The sequence below is a fragment of the Phoca vitulina genome, unplaced genomic scaffold (genome assembly GCF_004348235.1).
Source record: "Phoca vitulina isolate PV1807 unplaced genomic scaffold, GSC_HSeal_1.0 scaffold13, whole genome shotgun sequence".
NCBI classification, from domain to species: Eukaryota; Metazoa; Chordata; class Mammalia; order Carnivora; family Phocidae; genus Phoca; species Phoca vitulina.
The window spans coordinates 43,548,980-43,566,192 of record NW_022589716.1 but is presented as its reverse complement, the minus strand read 5'-3'; the positions used below and the strand labels follow the sequence as shown (position 1 = coordinate 43,566,192).

The window sequence follows — 17,213 nt, the reverse complement described above, 5'->3', positions numbered from 1 at the left end:
CTCCATTGGACTTCTCTGCCTAGGAATGTTCGCTCAGCCTTCAGAGAGCCCTGCTTGCGGAAGTCCTTGCCTGCTGGGTCTCGATAATGCTTTTCAGACCAGGTAGAGGCTGTCCATCTATCCCCGAAACCTGGAGCTCCCAGAAACCAAGGATGGGGTCCACTTGTCCCGTCTCCCCTACAGTCAGCACAGACATTTGCTGGGGTCATCGGTGTACGATGAGACCTAGGCCCTGCCTCTCCACTCATCTCTCCAATTACCCTTGTTGGAAACGTGGGATAACGAGAGAATCCACCCAGCTGGCTGACTGCGTGGAGTGGACAGGAGTACCAGTGAGTGTTCCAGGCATTCAGCAAGAACTCAATAAATGCATCTGGCATCCCTTCCTCTTGCTAGACAGAAAAGCTCCGCCTAGCAGAGAGAGAGTGAGGGGAAGCCTCACAGAACACAAGTCTTTGGAGATGGGCAGACCCGAGTTTGAATCTTACTTCAGTGTGCCCCACGAAGCCTGTTTGCTCATCTGACTAATGGGGCTAACAGTCCCTGTCTCCGATATGGTGGGGCCTGTATGAAATCCTGTGCAAAGAGTACTTAGTTGAGTCTGGCACACAGTAGGTGCTTAATAAATAATAAGTAGCAGCTATTAATATTGTGATTATTCTGCATGGAGCCCAACCCCTGTGTGTGAGTGGAGACAGGAAATTCATTGAGGTGACGGCCTGGCTGAAGTCCGACAAGAAAGTCAGGAATCCAGTGCTTTCCATGAACATCACAGTGCTCCAGGGGTCATCCTCATTTTTCAAGTGAGGAAACTGAGGCCGAGAGAGGTACAAGATAGCCCCGGGCTCATCCAGCGTGCAAGGGGCAAAGCAGGGTCTGATACCAGCCACCAGACTACACCACTGCCCACATCCAGGCCGTAATGAAGCTCTTGCTCAACCCGTACTGTGTGCCAGGCTGTGAGGAGCACTCTGCCGGCTCAGCGCAGGGAAGCGAGGCTGCCCACCCAGCGTCATGCACACTGTTGAGCAGCAGACCTGGGGCGGGAGCCCACGCAGTCCGAGCCCAGAGCAAGAACTCTGGCCAAGAACAAGGCTGCTCCCCACCTCCGTCCCTGCCTTTAGTGAGAAGACAAATGGCCCCAACAGTCTCCGGGACCAGTTGAGACAGACACGTGGGAAGTATAGCAATAAAGAAGGATGCGTAGAGAGGCGGCACTGGGCACCAGGGTGGGGAGAGATCCAGCAGGCTGGCCCAGGAGGATGTTCTGCAAGTATTGCACGCCCCACAGGGGAGGACGTCCCAGGGGCCAGATCCACACATGGGTAGAGGTGGGTCAGCCCAGCTGGAGGTCCCACTCTGCCCACCCCAGAGCCCACAGGCTGAAGGGCCCACAGCTGGAGCCTTGAGACTGGGGTCACACACACACACACACACACACACACACCTGGGGATGAAACCCAGCTCAGACACTCCCCCTGTGTGGCCTTAGGGAAGTTTCCCTTGGTTTCCTCAGCAGTGAAATGGACACAGTAACTCGCCTCACCTGCCCCCAGGACTGTGCTAGGTCAAATGAAGAAAGGGAGCTCCGAGGGCAGTAGGGGACTGTCCACGACACCTGGCACAGACAGAGGGCCTGAGGGTGTTCAGTGCTATGGAGTGCAGTCACGGAGTGCTGAAGGCCATGCACTGTGGAACCAGCCCACCTGGGTTCAAATCCCAGCTCCCCCACTTTCAGACTGCATGACGGGGCAAGTCACTTAACCTCCCCGAGCCTCAGGTTCCTCACCTGTAAAACGGAGATGATTATAGTGTGTACCTTACATGTTGTGAGGACGAAATGAGCTAAAGCGAACATAAAGCTCCTAGAACAGTACCAGGCACACGGTAAGCACTCAGTAAGTAATACATGTAAGCGTTATCAGTAAGAGGGCTGTGGTGAGGTGTAGCAGGGCTCCAACTTCAGTTTAGTGGAATTCAGGGAGACCTTGGTGCCTTGGGCGAATGAGCAGGGCAGCTGAGCTGCGGGGTGGCCTGGGAAAGAACTGATCCTAAAAAGGAGCCAAGGGAGAGGAGCGCAACCCCAGAGTCCCTATGGGTGGGCCCCTGCACGTTGTGGGGGCTCTAGAGGAAGGACTATGGGAAGGAGTAGGTTTACTTCCTTATCTCTTCCCAAGTCCAGGGCGTCATGGGTCGCCCCCATCTAGAGGGCACAGGAGACACCCGGAAGCCATGCAGGCCCAGCCCTTCGGAGCTGATTTGGGAGATGGCTCCATGGGGCCCAGAAGACCCAGGTCCTACTGAGAAGCTCCCGGCTCTGTGCTGGGTGCCACCCCAAGAGCAGAGCTGAGGAGGACACAATCCCTACGCTCTACGAGCTCCTAACTGAAGATGCTACTTCTCCCTGAGTCTCCCTCTCCATGTGAAGGCAGGGGACAGGAATCTGCACCTCATGGGGCCACAGGGAGGAAAAGATGATCCCACATATCACAGCATCTGTATGCAGTAGGTGCTCAATATGCACCCCCCTTTCCCCATGTGCAGGCCAACTTCTCCAGGTGGTGAGCTCTCTGACAGCCGGGGGTCTGCACAGACTCCTGGTGTCCCACCTCCTGTTCCTTTTTCCTCCCATTTTCCCTGGGGAGCTGCTCCCCTCCTGCACTCAGTCTGGGTAGAACTTGCCCCCCAGCTCCAGGAAGAGCCCTTGACCCAGAGCTTGCTGACAGCACCCTCCCCACAGTGACTGGCTCAGGGGTGAGCACATGACCCAAGTCAATCCAATGAGAGGCTATTCTGGGACTCAAGGAAATTCCTTCCTCGGGCGGGGGCACAGGGAAGCGGTGTCAGTCTGGAGCTGAGGGTGGTAGAGAGAGAGGAGAGGGAGGACTGAGGCTGTCATCATCAGGCACCCTGATGATGAGGTCCTCCCAGCACCTGCAACCCACCACACCTAAAGTCAGTAATACCCCTTTCCAGCTGCTTTAACCAATAAATCCCTTCCTCTGCTTAAGCCAGTTTGGGTTGGATTTTTGGTAACTTGGACCCAAAAGAGTCCTGGCTCATCCAGTACCCTCCTCATCTCAAGAGCCCCAGATTCCAGCACAGACCAGGGGTTCAGCAAATGCACAATGAATGAATGAATGATGAACAGAATATGGATGGACATGCTCCCTAAGCTGCCTTCAGCGGTGGCCCCTGGGCCCTGCACCTCAGTCAAAGGAGGCCACAGCTGGATGATGGATTCCTAGCCTCCTCCCCTGAGCAGTTTGCCTGGCAGGCCCGGCTGACAGCAGAGTCAGCAGTCAGGAATGGAGATCTGGGGTTTTGGTTTCCAGGCACTTCCCACTTGTCTGTTATCTCGGCCGCAACCTGCCACGTGCCCTCCTTCTGTGGTCCCCAGATTTTCAAAGGGCTCCTTTTACAGAAATGGCAGCCCCAGGGAGAGGGTGGGAGAGCACAGGACCTCTTAAAGGAGATGCGACCAGGGGTGAACAGCAGATCAGCCCAGAGGGAGAGCCAGGAGGCCTGAGTTCAAGTCCAGGCCAGCCCTGGACTACAATGTGGCCCTGGGCAAGTCTCTGCCGTCCTCTAGCCCCCACTGGGTTACACTCCAGGATCCCTGCTGTGCTCACCCTCCAGGTGCCATCTTGCTTCCTCTGTCCCAAGGCCCAGAGAGTTTCCTCCTATGGCTGCCACTGAGCTAGCCAGGTCAGGATTCAAACACAGGGTCATCGGACTTCTCTCAGAAATGAGCTGACAGAACGCAAGGATGGACTAAAAGAAGGACACGAATCACAGAGGGATGCAGACCAGCCTCTAGTCCTCAGATTCTGTTTTTTCCATTCCTGCCTCAGCCTCACAAAGCCCCAGAGGCTGGGGTTGCTGCCACCCCCACCTGCTTCCAGAAACAAATTAACATCTCATCAGACATGCCTTTAATCTTCTCGGGGGCTGGCCCTTTCTTCCCAGTGGGCCAAGCGGTGACATTTCTGCTGCCCAGCTCTGCGGATCTAAATAAGACAGAGGCCCCCAGGCTCTGCATGCAGGGGAAGGGTGGGGAGGGGCAGACCCCTCTTCACCACTTCTCCAGGCTGGGGGAGGAAGAGGATGAGGGCCATCTATCCATCCATTCACTCATTCAATGAACATTTATTAAGCACCTTCTGTGTGTCAGGCCCAGAGGTACAGCCATGAACAAAATCAAGTCTTTGTGTACATTCTAGTGGGGGAGGCAGAGAAGAAATGACAAATGTAATGATTAGGTAAATGTTGCAATATGTTAGAGCTGAAACATGCTAGAAATAAATAGAGAAGGGTGAGAGGTATCAGGGTACAGAGGGAGATGCTGCTGATTATAAAGGGGTGGTCTCTCCAGAGCCCAGACTGTGGTCTCTAAACACCTTGTCCCACTAAAAGGGCCCCCAGGGCTCCTCAGAGAAGGGGCTGATCCCAGGACTGGGGCGGGGAAAGTTACAAGATGATCCTGGAACACCTTTGTGGCGCCAGAAAGTAAGGAAATGCTCAAAGTCTGATGAGCAAAGGTTGACAGGACGCAGACGCCAGCTTGAGGGGCTCCTACTGGCCGACTCTGGGTCACTTGGAGCATCAGAAAGAATAATGACTGCAAAACTATAAAGATCCATGTGCTTGGGATTCTCAGAAGAAAAAAAAATCTGCCCCCTTGGAGGTAGTTATGGTACCAGTTCCTTATTCTATAAACAGAAAATGAAGGTAAAAAATGAAGCATTTATCCTGTCCTCCCGTATGAATAGCATTTGGGGGGAACCTAATAAGGGAAAGTCATTCTGTGCAGAAAAACCACAGCAAATAAGTGTAGAGGAAATGAGAGAATTGGAAAACCACCTTTTTGCAGTCCTAAGGAGATAAAGGATCCAGCATCGACCATCCGTCGAAGGTTGAAAGAGATCCTATGACGGAGAGGCAAGCCGACAGCCCTTGAACCCCTGGACCAATCTTAGCATCACCAAAAGTGGAACATTCTGGCATTATGTGCCTCCTGATAGGATGTGGAAGGAAGCCCACAGCACCATCCATGACATATTCCTGCCTACAAAATTAGACCTGAATCAAATCCAGCTTTAGACTCAAATACCAGTTGACAAGCGAGTACAGGGGACAGAAGAATGTATGAAATGACACCACGAGGCCTTTCTACAGGACAAACAACCCGGTTTCCTCAACAAATAATTAGGGTTAAAAAAACAAAACAAAACAAAACAAAACAAAAAAACGGGTGGGGTAGGTGGAAATGGTTGTTACAGATTAAGGGAGAATTAAGAGATCCATCAACCAAATACAATCCGGGGAGCTTAGCTGGACCCTGATCTGAATAAACCAAGTGTGACAAGACATTCGGGAGCCAACAGGGGAAACTGCACAAGGATGGAGTATCAACTGATAGGGACGAATCCTGCTGAATTCTGCTGGGTTGATGCTGTTCTCGTAAGTACGTTTAGGGAAAAGTCTATCTGTTGAAGATACAGACGGAACAAAAAAAGTCTGACACTGTGCCTTTAAAATGCCCCAGGGCTATTCCTGTGTCATATGTGCCATTTAGAAGTAAATAAAAATTTCAAATAAAATAAAAATAAATGGGGGGCATAGAAGGGCTCATTGAGAAGGTGACATTTGAAAAAGTCTGAAAAGAAGGAGGGAGCCATGGGAGGGAAGGCGCTGCTCCAAGAGGGAGAGGACAGAATAGGCCCGGAGTATGCGAGCGGTGGGAGAGGGGGTGTAATGCAGGGCCTCCTAAGGCCTCTGGCTTTCCTCTGAGGGAGGTGGGAGCCACTGTAGCATTTGGAGCACAGGAGGGACATGGTCTGACTATGATTTAGCAACATCCTCTGGCTGCTGGCGGGGGAGGGTGGAGGCAGGGAGACAGGGAGGAAGCCACTGCTGGAGGCCCAGGAGCACCAGTGGCCACTGGACCGGGGGGGGGGGGGGGGGTGGAGACAGAAGCAGTGACGACATGGGCAGAATCCGGTTTCTTCTGAAGGTCCAGCCCCTTCCTCTGGCCTTCCTCTGCCAGGGTTAAACGTTGGCAGAATGGCAGACAGTCTTCTTTGGGTCAGGAGCAAGAGCCTTGGGGTCAAGAAAGCCTGTGCTAGCTGAGATGCTAGCCCCTGCTCTGTGTGTGTCCTTCCCCACTCTGGGCCTCAGTTTCCCCACTGGTAAAATGAGGATAATGATTACGGACTCGGACAATCATTAGGCAGCCTTTCCTGGGTGCCTACAACAAGCCAGGCACAGAGTTCAGGGCTCTACTGGAATCAAGCCTCACCCTATCACAGGTGATATCACCTGGGGAGCTTAAAACAACTACGGTTGAATCAGAAACTTTGCGGGTACGAGGGTGGAGAATCACCGCTTCCTTGCTGCCCTGTAACACAGATGGGGCACTGATGTTCAGAGAGGGAAAGTGACTACTCCAGCGTCACACAGCTTCCAAGTGGCAGAGGAGGGATTTCCAACAGAGCCCAGCCCCTCTTACCTTCTCCAGAACCCCTCACTTTCACCAGAGCCCCCTCCAAGGCCAAGAGCCAGAATGCAACCCCACAGGAGGCTCAAACCCTGCCAGGAGAAGCAGCTCATCTGTCTGATAGTTCTGAGACGTTTCTGAGCCAAGAAATAAAACGCCACCAAGCATTTTCGGCATGGGCCAGGGCGGCTGTCTGACAGGTGCACCAACAGGGCCACCTGCCAGGAAACAGGTGGCATGCCTGTTAATATTCCTGGCTTTGCCTTCACAGCGCAATAATTAGGAGCAAATGCTTGGGCAGGCACCATTAACGAGGCTGCAGATTAAGCCGTGGGGCACTTGGGCAGAAGTTGCAGAAATGCCGCAGTTATGGCCCCATAGGGACTCCTCGTGCCAGGCCGTGCCAGCGCCAGCCGCCCTTTCCCACCCTGATTCCTGGGCCTCACTCCCCACACCTACCCGCCCCCCCGCCCTGGTCCTAGGGAGAGGACGGCCTGGTGGGGAGGCTTAGAGTTCGACAGCGCTGGGTTCAAATCCTGCGCTGTTTGGCCCCGGCGCTTGGGTGTCCAGAAAGGGGCTACAGCATCACCCAGGCACCAGGTGGTTGTGCCACCTTCATGAAATAATGCAAGTCTGAGGCCCGGGAGGGCTCTGTGCCCAAGACCTATCTTCTAATTATGTGCCAGGCATTTGCTTTCAGATTGCAGTTTCCTGTCTGAAAAATGGGGATAAAAATAACTAGCATTTATTAAGCATTACTCTGCAGTAGACACTGTTCCAGCTTGTGCACACAATAACCCTCTCTGTCACCCCATGAGGTGGGGACTATGATTAGCTTCATGTTATGAACGTGAAGACCAAGGCGCATGGAGCAGGGCAAAGGGCCAAGGTCACATGGCTCGGAGCCTGAACTCAGGCAGGCTGGCCCCAAGCCCACCCTCATACCCACTCTGCTGTACTTTCCAAACACAGACGCCTCTGTTACGTTCTCCGCGCGAGCGTGTGGGTGGGTGTGATTAAATACAGCAAATGTGGCGAAATGAGCACTGGGGGGCACAGCCCAGCCCACGGCCGGGCTCCGGAAGCTTCCAGCAACACTGGCCTGTGGGCCCTTCCACCTTCTTTCCTACTGCCTGGCCGTCCCTGCAGGCCGAACAGCCAATGTGCCTGGACTTAGAGGCAGACGGGACGGGACCCCTCCCTGACCCTGGGCTCCTCTCCCCATCCACACTGGGGGGGCATCCACTTGGCATATCAGGGGTTTGCAAAGGTTCATCCGGGTCAGATGTGGGAGCTGGTATCACATCCACTCTCTCCCCTTGGCACCAGCCAGTGAGACCCACATCTGGGAAACTGAGGCAAGAATCAGTGGAAGGGGGTAAAGATGGGTCCATCCTTGGGGAGACACGGTGCCACATGAGGGGCTCTTGTCTCCATTTGGCAGGTGAGGAACAACTTCAAGGTCATGGAGTCTGTGGAAAGCAGTCAGAACGCAAACCCAAGGTGCTGGGCTCGCAGCAGGGCTGCCCTTCCCACTGAGCAGACGTGCGCATCAAGGCTGGTGACTCAAGCAGCACCTGGACTCCTTACTGATGGAGGGCTTCTCGGTTCCTCACAACAGACAGGAAAGGCCTCTGCCTCCACACAATAACGGAAAGTGCACTGAGGGACCGGCCTGAGGGCCTGTCTGCTCCTTGCCCTCCTAATGGGGTGGACCCTATGCCCCGAGTCCCACAGACCCAGAGAGGCAGGAGAGCAGCCTCCACAAGGAAGAGGCCGTGTAACCCTTAGCTGCTCTGGGACTTGCATCCTGGGCTGTAAGTGGACAACATCACAGCACCGCCCTGGGAGAGAGAGCGGGTGGGTGGGAGGCCCCGGGAGGGAGTAATGTCCGCGGTGGTCAGCGGCGTGTGTCCCCCACCCGGGCGTACGGAAGACTCTGAGCGCACACGATGGGGCAGCAGGGTTTGTCCCCTGCTACCTTGTCACCAGCACAACCCTTATCATGCCATGCACTTCACCCTCAAAAGCCCAACCTCAAGTACAGAGAGAGAAAGGAGGGGACCCAAGGTCACACGGCTGGCTGTTAGTGGCAACTATAGATGGAATGTTTGGGTCCTCCCAAAATTCCTATGTTGAAAACCTAAGGCCCAAGGGGATGGTATTAGGAGATGGGGCCTCTGGGCAGCGATTAGGTCAGGAAGGTGGAGACCCCCATGAATGGGATTAGTGTCCTTATAAAAGAGGCCCCAGAGAGTGCCTTCTCCGTGACTATGGAAAGGTGCACACCCCACTCTTCAGCACCCCCACCCCCTTCTCTATTTTTGTCCCTTAGCATTTCTCATGTGACAAACCCCTTTCCCTTATATTTATTTATTGCCTGTCTCCCCCACTGGAGTGTCAGCCCCATCACGGCAGAGACCACCTCCACCGTGGGCCCGGTCCCAGCACAGAGTAGGTGCTCAACAATGATGTGTTCAGTGAGGCATCGTCCTGCTCTTCGCTGGCTGAGGGGTACAACATCACCCAGAGATGCACACTTCAGGACCAGAGACACAATTCATTCCTCTCGATGGCCCCTCACATGGGGCAGATATTTGCTCGAGGTCACACAGCAATGAGACAGGGCTGGCATTAGAACCCAGGACCTTTGGTTCCAAGCACCCTTTTGATCTGTTCCGGGACACTGACAAAGTATTTACAGGGAAGAAGGAGGAAGGCCCCCACAAGGAATCCTGACCACAAGTCATTCAAAGTCCTGGCCACCACGTGGGTTCCCGTTGAGTGAGGCCAACCATCCGTCATGGCTAGATTAAATGAGTTTATTAAGTGCCACGGCCTTCCCTGGGGACACTGCAGGCCTCTGGGCTGCTATGTCACGTGGCATCCAGGGAATCGAGAGACAGCAAGAGTTTCAGGCTGATGCCACTCCAGAGATAAGGAAAACCCGGGATCAGAGGGGGGGTCACTACTCTTGTCAGGGGGAGGGAGATCTTCTTGTCCCAAAACCAGAGTCTGCCTGGAGCTTGGCCAGCAGAGGCATCGAGAGAAAGATCATAATGATGACAGCAGTAACAATCTGGTACCATTTATTCCCAGAGCCCACGCATTCAACTGTACCCCATCCTTCATTCACTCCCCCACCAAATAGTTGCCGAGCAGCTCTTCCTTTCCAGTGCAGAATAAAACATGTAACACTTACATTCTACTAGGGGAGACGGACAATAAACAGAATATGCAACAGAATATAGGTTGAAATAAGCACATTGAAGAAGAATAAAGTGGGCTGAGAGAATTGTTTGTGGGGTAGACTTCTCTGAGCAAGTCTTTAGACAAATGGAAGAACTGGGGGACCCAGCCCTGCAGAGCTCCAAGCCAGACAGAGGATACAGCCAGTGCAAAGGCCCTGAGGCAGGACTACGCCTGGCATATTTGGAGACTATCAAGGAAGCCAGTGTGGCTGGTGCTGAGTGAGTAGATGTCTCAGAGGACGTCAAGGGGGTCACAGGTGCAGATGACAGATGGCCAGGGTGGGTGCAGTGAGGACCTGGGCTTTCCCTCTGAAGGAGGTGGGAACTATGGGAGGATGCTGAGCAGAGGGATGTGATCTGACTCAGGTTTTAACAGGATCCCTCTGGCTGCTGGGGAAGGATAGATAGTGGGTGGTGAGGATGGAGTCAGGGAAACCAGTAAGGAGGCCACTGCAACCATACAAGTAAGAGATGCTGGGGGCTTGGGCCGGGATGGGGGGGGTGAGATGTGGGGGATCCGGGTATGTTTTAAAGAAAACTGGTGACTCATTACAGACATACATAGTCCTGTGAGGCCAGGAGATGAACATCCTCTTTATAGGAAAGTAAACTGAGGCTCAGAGAGGTTAAGTCACTTGCCCAACGTCACACAGTGAGGAAGTGTCAGAGCTGGGATTCTAACTCAGCCATCTGGCTCCAAAGCCTCTGCTTTTTCATGGTGACTGTCAAGAGTCTCCTCAGGGCCCATGCCTGACTCACGTGGCAGGAGGTCCAAGGTCTGAGATCAGAAGAAAAGCATCCCTATCCCATCACTAGCTCCTGGGTCCGCTGCAAAGCACAGTTGGGAAGAGTATCAGAGGGATGCTTGTGTGGGAGGGAGGGAGGGGAAGATCGGACAGGTGAGTGAGAGAGGAGGCGGCCAGTGATGTAACTCCAGCTCCCCAGGTCTGTTTGTGAAGGGCAAGGGGAGCAGGGTACAGGACATGTAGGGAGTACTCTGGAAACACCTCCCAAGGGGAGGCAGTATACAATCAGATGACCCGGGCATCCCATCCCAGCTCTGCCTTCACTCGCTGTGGGACCTGCAGCCTATCACTTAGCCTCTTTGTGCCTCAGTTCCTCACCTACTAAATGGGGCTGCTGTGGGGGGAGATATATGGAAAGTGCTCTGGACAGACAGCAACAAGGCCCTTGGGATCCCAGGCAGGGGACACAGCAAGAGCCTCCTCCCCCGACTGCTGGCTGTCCCCACTGCCCCCTCCGTTGGAGCTTTGCCTCACACCTTTTTCCATCCTTTACAGTGACTCAGGGCCTTCTCCCTGCCCCTAATTCAGGAGTGACAGCCATGACTGCGTCGTGCCTGCCTGCCTGGGATTATGGCTTCAGGAGAAGAAAAAGATTAATGCCCCTTCTGAAACGAGGACATTGACTAAATGACGTAGTTGAAGGCTGGATTCTTGGAATCATCCTGTGCCAGAGAGAGCTCCGGGTCCAAACTGCACCCCACCCATTTTACACATGGGAGACTGAGGCCTGGCCGGGGGGGGGGGGGGCGCGGGGAGGGACGTTTCCTGAGCCACCAGACTCCCAGAGACACAGGAGATCCAGGCAGGGTGATGGTGGGGGCCAGTCAGGATAGACAGGGCCTGGCTGGGCCACGAATTCATCTTCTGGTTGCGGGATCATGGGAGCTGGTCCCCGATCAATGCGGAAAGACTTCATCATTTTCATACGCAGCCACACTCTGCAAGGCCTGGGGGCTTCCTCTCCCCGCTCCTCCTCCTCCATGTATGGAGTTCCTTTCTAGGATCTGGCTCCAAGATGCGACCTTTATATGCATATTCCCTCCAGATCCTCACGACTACCCTGTGAGGGTGGAGGAGGGCGGTATTAATGAAACGACCATCAGTCACAGAGAAGTGACTGGCCCAAAGTCCACAGCCGATAAGCAGCAGAGCTGGGGGCTGAGCCCAGGACTGCCTGACAGCAAAGCCTGACCTCTTGCTGCTCTAGCCTCTACCTTAGGGCCTCCCTCTCTGGAGCTCTTCCTCCGGCTTGCTCCACTAGGCACTGGTGGCCAGGTTCTGCCCCCACATGTCTGGGGAGCAAAATCAGCCCTGCCTAACAGCTGGCTCCAGATCTCCCCTCAGGGAGGAGACGTATCTGGGGACATCTCCGGCAGAGAGCTTGTGATGGTCAGCGGTCTGGCAGCCAAGGAAGCAGGGGACGTAGCTGCCTGAGAAAGTCAGAGGGTGTGGGGGGCTGCCCCGGGGTACAAAGAAAGGCTGGAGGGTGTTTGAGCTGCTTGGGGCCTGGATTAGGGAGTGTGAGGCAATTAACAGCCTCAGCCATATGAAGAGCAGAGCTATATAAAGTGCAATCTGTGGACCTGGCCTTTCTGGAACTATTTCTCAACGGACAGCAACAGGTAAGCTCAGACACAGAATAAATGGTTAGAGACTGGTACAGCAATTTAACATTGCTACAGTATCCAAGCGTCTGGCCAGTGGCTTCTGTTTTTCATGCCTTTGTTGTTTTATTTCATTTTTCAATATTGCCGGTGTAGTTTCCACCCGTATCAGTCTCCAAGAGACTGAAACTGAACAGAAAATACTGGCCTTTCACCAGAAAGTCTGAGAAGCCCTGCTTTAGAGGAGCTAACCAGTGACAAGAAGCTGGTACCTGGCCCAATATGCAATTCAACATAAAATAAAGCTGTAACATAAAAAGTTTAGCTTTCAAAAGGACACAAATTTTTATGCATGCTGAAGCAGAAGTCACTTTTTTTAGATCACGGTTTCTCAGCCTCTCGCACCACTGACATTTTGGACTGTAGAAAATACTTTGCTGTGGGGGATATTTAGCAGCATCCCTGGACTCTACCACTAGATGCCAGTACGTCCCCTCCCCAGTTGTGACAACCAAAAGTGTCCCCATTTGCCTCTAGGGGGAAAAATCACCCCTAGTTGAGAACTGCCGGCTTAGATGGTCTGACTCTGCGTAGATGTGTGTGTGTGTATCCAGGTGATGTGTGTGTATATGTACGTGTGTGTTATCCCTGGCCCACCTTCCTCACGCGCATGGCCAGACATCTGTAGTTTGCAACCTCTGGTGTCACTCATTACTCTTAAGGGGTGCCCGTGGGATCTCCCCTCCCTAAAGCTGGCCCACAGAAGCGGCAAAACTATCACTGAGGATGGGTCTAAGGAGGTTGCCATGGGAACCAGGGCTCGCAGAGCTGAAGTCCATGCAGGGGTAAAACTGCCTTCAATGCCTCCTACCGCCACCTCCAGCTCCCAGAGTACCAGGGGCAGTAGACAAGATCAGCAGCTGGACAGAAACCATGGCGTCCAGCCAGAAGGAAGGGGCTCGGTACCTGAAGCACATCAGACTGAGCTTGAGAGGAGTGGTCTTCGAGAACCTCAGGTCAACACGGTTGGCAAGGAGGCTGGTGGAGCAGAAGCTTTGAATAGGGGATATCAGGGAGCACACAGCTTGTTCAAACCATAGGTGTCTGCACCCCAACCCTGGGAGGATACTGATTCAGAATGACCTGGCAGGGCCTCAGGGTCTGGATTTTTAAAGCTCATTAGATGATTTCGATGCACAGCAAGAATTGAGACCTCCCTCTGAGTGGATCAGAATCCCCTGGGAAGCTGGAGAAAAATATAGACTCGTGGCCAAAAAAAAAAAAAAAAAAAATTTAAAGGTCTGACAACACCAAGTATTGTAAGGATGTGGAGCAACTGGAACTCTCCTACACTACTTGTGAAAATGGAAAATGGTACAACTACTTTGGAAAGGAATCTGGCAGTATCTATTGAAATTTTTAAATATACACACCCTAAAATATACGTCAGTAAAACTGTTTAAAAAAACATGCACACGCTGGGGCACCTGGGTGGCTCAGTTGGTTAAGTGTCTGACTTTTGATTTTGTCTCAGGTCATGATCTCAGGGTTGTGGGACTGAGCCCTGCACTGGGCTCCCCACTCGGCATGGAGTCTGCTCCAAATTCTCTTCCTCTCCCTCTGCCCCTGCCCCAGCTCATGTTCTCTCTAAATAAATAAACAAACAAACAAACAAATAAAATCTTAAAAAAAAAAAAAAACTATGCATACGCTATGGCCCAGCAACTGCACTTGAAGGTATGTATCCAACAGGAATGGGTACACCTGGTTACCAAAAGACACGTTCAAGAATATTCATAGCAGGGGCGCCTGGGTGGCTCAGTCGTTAAGCATCTGCCTTCGGCTCAGGTCATGATCCCAGAGTCCTGGGAAGGAGCCCCGCAGCGGGCTCCCTGCTCGGCAAGAAGCCTGCTTCTCCCTCTCCCACTCCCCCTGCTTGTGTTCCCTCTCTCACTGTCTCTCTCTCTGTCGAATAAATAAAATCTTCAAAAAAAAAAAAAAGAATATTCATAGCAGCATTCTCCATAAGAGTCAAAAACTGGAAACAACCTAGAAGTCCATCGACAGTAGAAGAGATGAATAAAGATGGCGGCACATTCATGAAATGGAATACCACACAGCAGTGAAAAAGGATGCACCATTGCTACACACAACACAATGCATGGGCCTCAAAAACTTGATATTGAGTGACAAAAGCTGGACAGAGAAAGGCACACACTATAAGAGTTCATTTATATCAAGTTCAGAACAGGTAAAAACAAACTTTATTGTGTAGTGATATGTACAAGGTGGTAACACCATAAAGACAACCAAGAGAACCATCGAAAAGTCAAGATGGTGGTACATCTGGGTGGAGGAGGGAGGAGGACACAATTTGAGATGAACCTGAGGGGAACGTGCAAGAGACTGACTATGTTCTATTTCCTAACCAGGGTGGTTAAAGGGTGTTCACTTTTCACCATTCATTATACTATACCTCCATGCTATACCCACGTGTACTTTTAATGATTTTAAATAAAAGGGGAAAAAGGGGGTGTCTGTCACTCCCAGCAAAGCTGATTCCGCAAGCTGGGTTGGGGCCTTGGGATGAGCATCTTAAACATGCCCCCATTTCCACTCCTAGGAGATTCTGATTTCCAAGGTTCTGGGGCCACATGAGCTGAGAACATGTTGGGGTGAGGAGCCCAGCCAGCCCCCAACTGACAGGTCCTGCATCTCAAAGCAAGCTGGGCCAGCACAGGTGTTGAGTAGTCAGTAGCACCTGAGTTAAGAGCCAAGCGGGCCACCAGAATAGGGGCCGGGCCACAGTAGGTCCTCAGTCAAAGCTGGTGCCCTAAAGAATGGCCCTGTGGGCTGCTTGCTGTATCAGGAGTGGTCGTGGGCTCCAGGAGGGCATTTCTAAAGATGCCACCATGGGGCGCCTGGGTGGCTCAGTCGTTAGGCATCTGCCTTCGGCTCAGGTCACGATCCCAAGGTCCTGGGATCGAGCCCCACATCAGGCTCCCTGCTCCGCGGGAAGTCTGCCTCTCCCTCTCCCACTCCCCCTGCTTGTGTTCCTGCTCTCGCTATCTCTCTCTGTCAAATAAATAAATAAAATCTTTAAAAAAAAAATAAGATGCCACCATGGATGCAGGGGAAACTGGAAGGGAGGGTGGGTCGGAGTCCATCGGTCACTGAAATCCCATTGCAGAGGGGCTGGCAGCTCAGTGTGCCCACCCTGGATGCCAGGCCAGGCCGACAGCCCCTTAAGGAAAACAAAAAGGATCGGAGGAAGCAATTAAGGGTCTGTCATCAGGGAGGCAGGGGGCATCTGCTCAGGCATCTGCCAAGACTGTTCTGTCTCCCCAGAGCCCAGGTGGGGGGACGGGACCCGGGAACCATCAGGCCCACCCTGTGTGTGACAAGCCATAGAAGACAGGGAGCTGTGTCAACATCATGTCTCCGTATTGGCCAGGACAAGCTGGCGTGGTGTCTGGAACCCACCGGTCATCACGGAAGGGAGGGCTCTAAACCACCCCCCCCCCAGCCGCAGCCCCTAATTTGTATAACAGGGAGCTCCAAGAGGCTTTCCTGGAGGAAAGATGCTTGGGATGAGGCCTGCAGGATGAGTGGGAGCTAACCAGCCAAGGCCCTCTCTCCCCCCAGGCTAAGAGAGCAGCATGGGCACGGGTCCTGAGGTGGGAATAAGAGAATAAGGTCCTGAGTGCTCCCACGTGGCAGGTTTTCCTGCACTAACTCAGTTCATCCTCATGATGATGCTCTGACGTAGGTGCTATTATTCCCATTTTACAGATGGAGAAACCGAGCCTCAGAGAGGTTAAGTAACCTGCACAAGGTCACACAGCTCCTAAGTAGCAGAGACTGGATGTGAACCCACTGCACTACACTGCCTCTCATTCATCTTGTTTTCCCCCCAAGGAAGGAAAGGAGGCCAGTGTGGCTGGAGCCCAGAGAGCACGGGGGAGAACCGTGAGGGATGGGAGTGGAGGGCCAGCGGCACCCGGGCCACCCGGGAGGATGATGAACTGGGTCCTGGCAGCAGTGGGGAGCCAAGGAAGGCAGGAGGAAGTGACATCATCAGATAGGCGTTTTAAAGATGCTGTCCAGCCAGGGTAGAGCTGAAGAGTTGAGCAACACAGAACTATCAAAAAACACCCCCTCAGTTACTCAGCATTTACTGAACACCTCAGGCACCACGATATTCTCTCCAGATGGCGTGGTCCATTTTGGCTCCCCAGTAGATGGCAGGGACATCTCAAATACAAACACATGAACTCTACTGCCTGTGATGAACATGAGAAAGAGCTTTCTGGCACGTACCCCAAAGACCCCACTTAAACCTTTGATTAATTCCCTGCAAAATGCCGTCAAACCACTTCCACATTGTTCCACTGCCATTTTTGCTTTATTGAGGTCGATTTCATTGAGATCAAGTCTTTCCTAATTAAAATTCGTAATGAAGACTTCACTCATCAATCACTCTCTTCGCACATAGCACGTACTACCGACTGTGGACAATCGCCACCAGGGACGTCCCATTCTGGCCCTGACTCCTGTCAACCCCAATTCTCTCGGGTCAGATTTTTGCAGATCTTCGTGTCAGTATGGAGATTTGATTCTCCTGTCAATTTTTAGGTCAATAACTATTCTTACTGTGCACAGTTGTAGCCGATGTCAGTTTTATTTTGTGTTCATTATTTCTACCAGTGATGTTCATGATGGATTAGATCAGAGACAAACGGTTTGTGTTTCTTTCTTAGGAAATCCATGAAAAATTGAAACATGTTTGTGAGCAGAAAAATAAAAGAAGACTAAAGATAGCAAGATCCAGAGACAGACGGGCTGACAGGGAGAGACAGAATGACAAAGAGACAAAGACAGAGAGATACGGGTCGGGGGAGAGAGACCCGTGAACTCCCAGCCACTCAGCAGTCAAAGGGCAATGTCCAAACTGGTGGGCCCTGCCTCCTCTCCTGTCGAAGTCTGGACATTCCCATCTCCTGACCCAGAAGGCCCTTCCCTTCTTGACATTCAGCTGGGGGCTTGCTTATTC

At 52.7% G+C, this 17,213-nt stretch overlaps 1 protein-coding gene across 2 annotated transcripts in view; it reads right to left on the bottom strand.

Annotated features, from left to right (window-relative positions):
• The window catches only part of GRIP2 (glutamate receptor interacting protein 2), a 95,862-nt gene that overhangs the window by 58,820 nt on the left and 19,829 nt on the right, over positions 1–17,213 (bottom strand). The gene's annotated exons all lie outside the window — the stretch shown is intronic.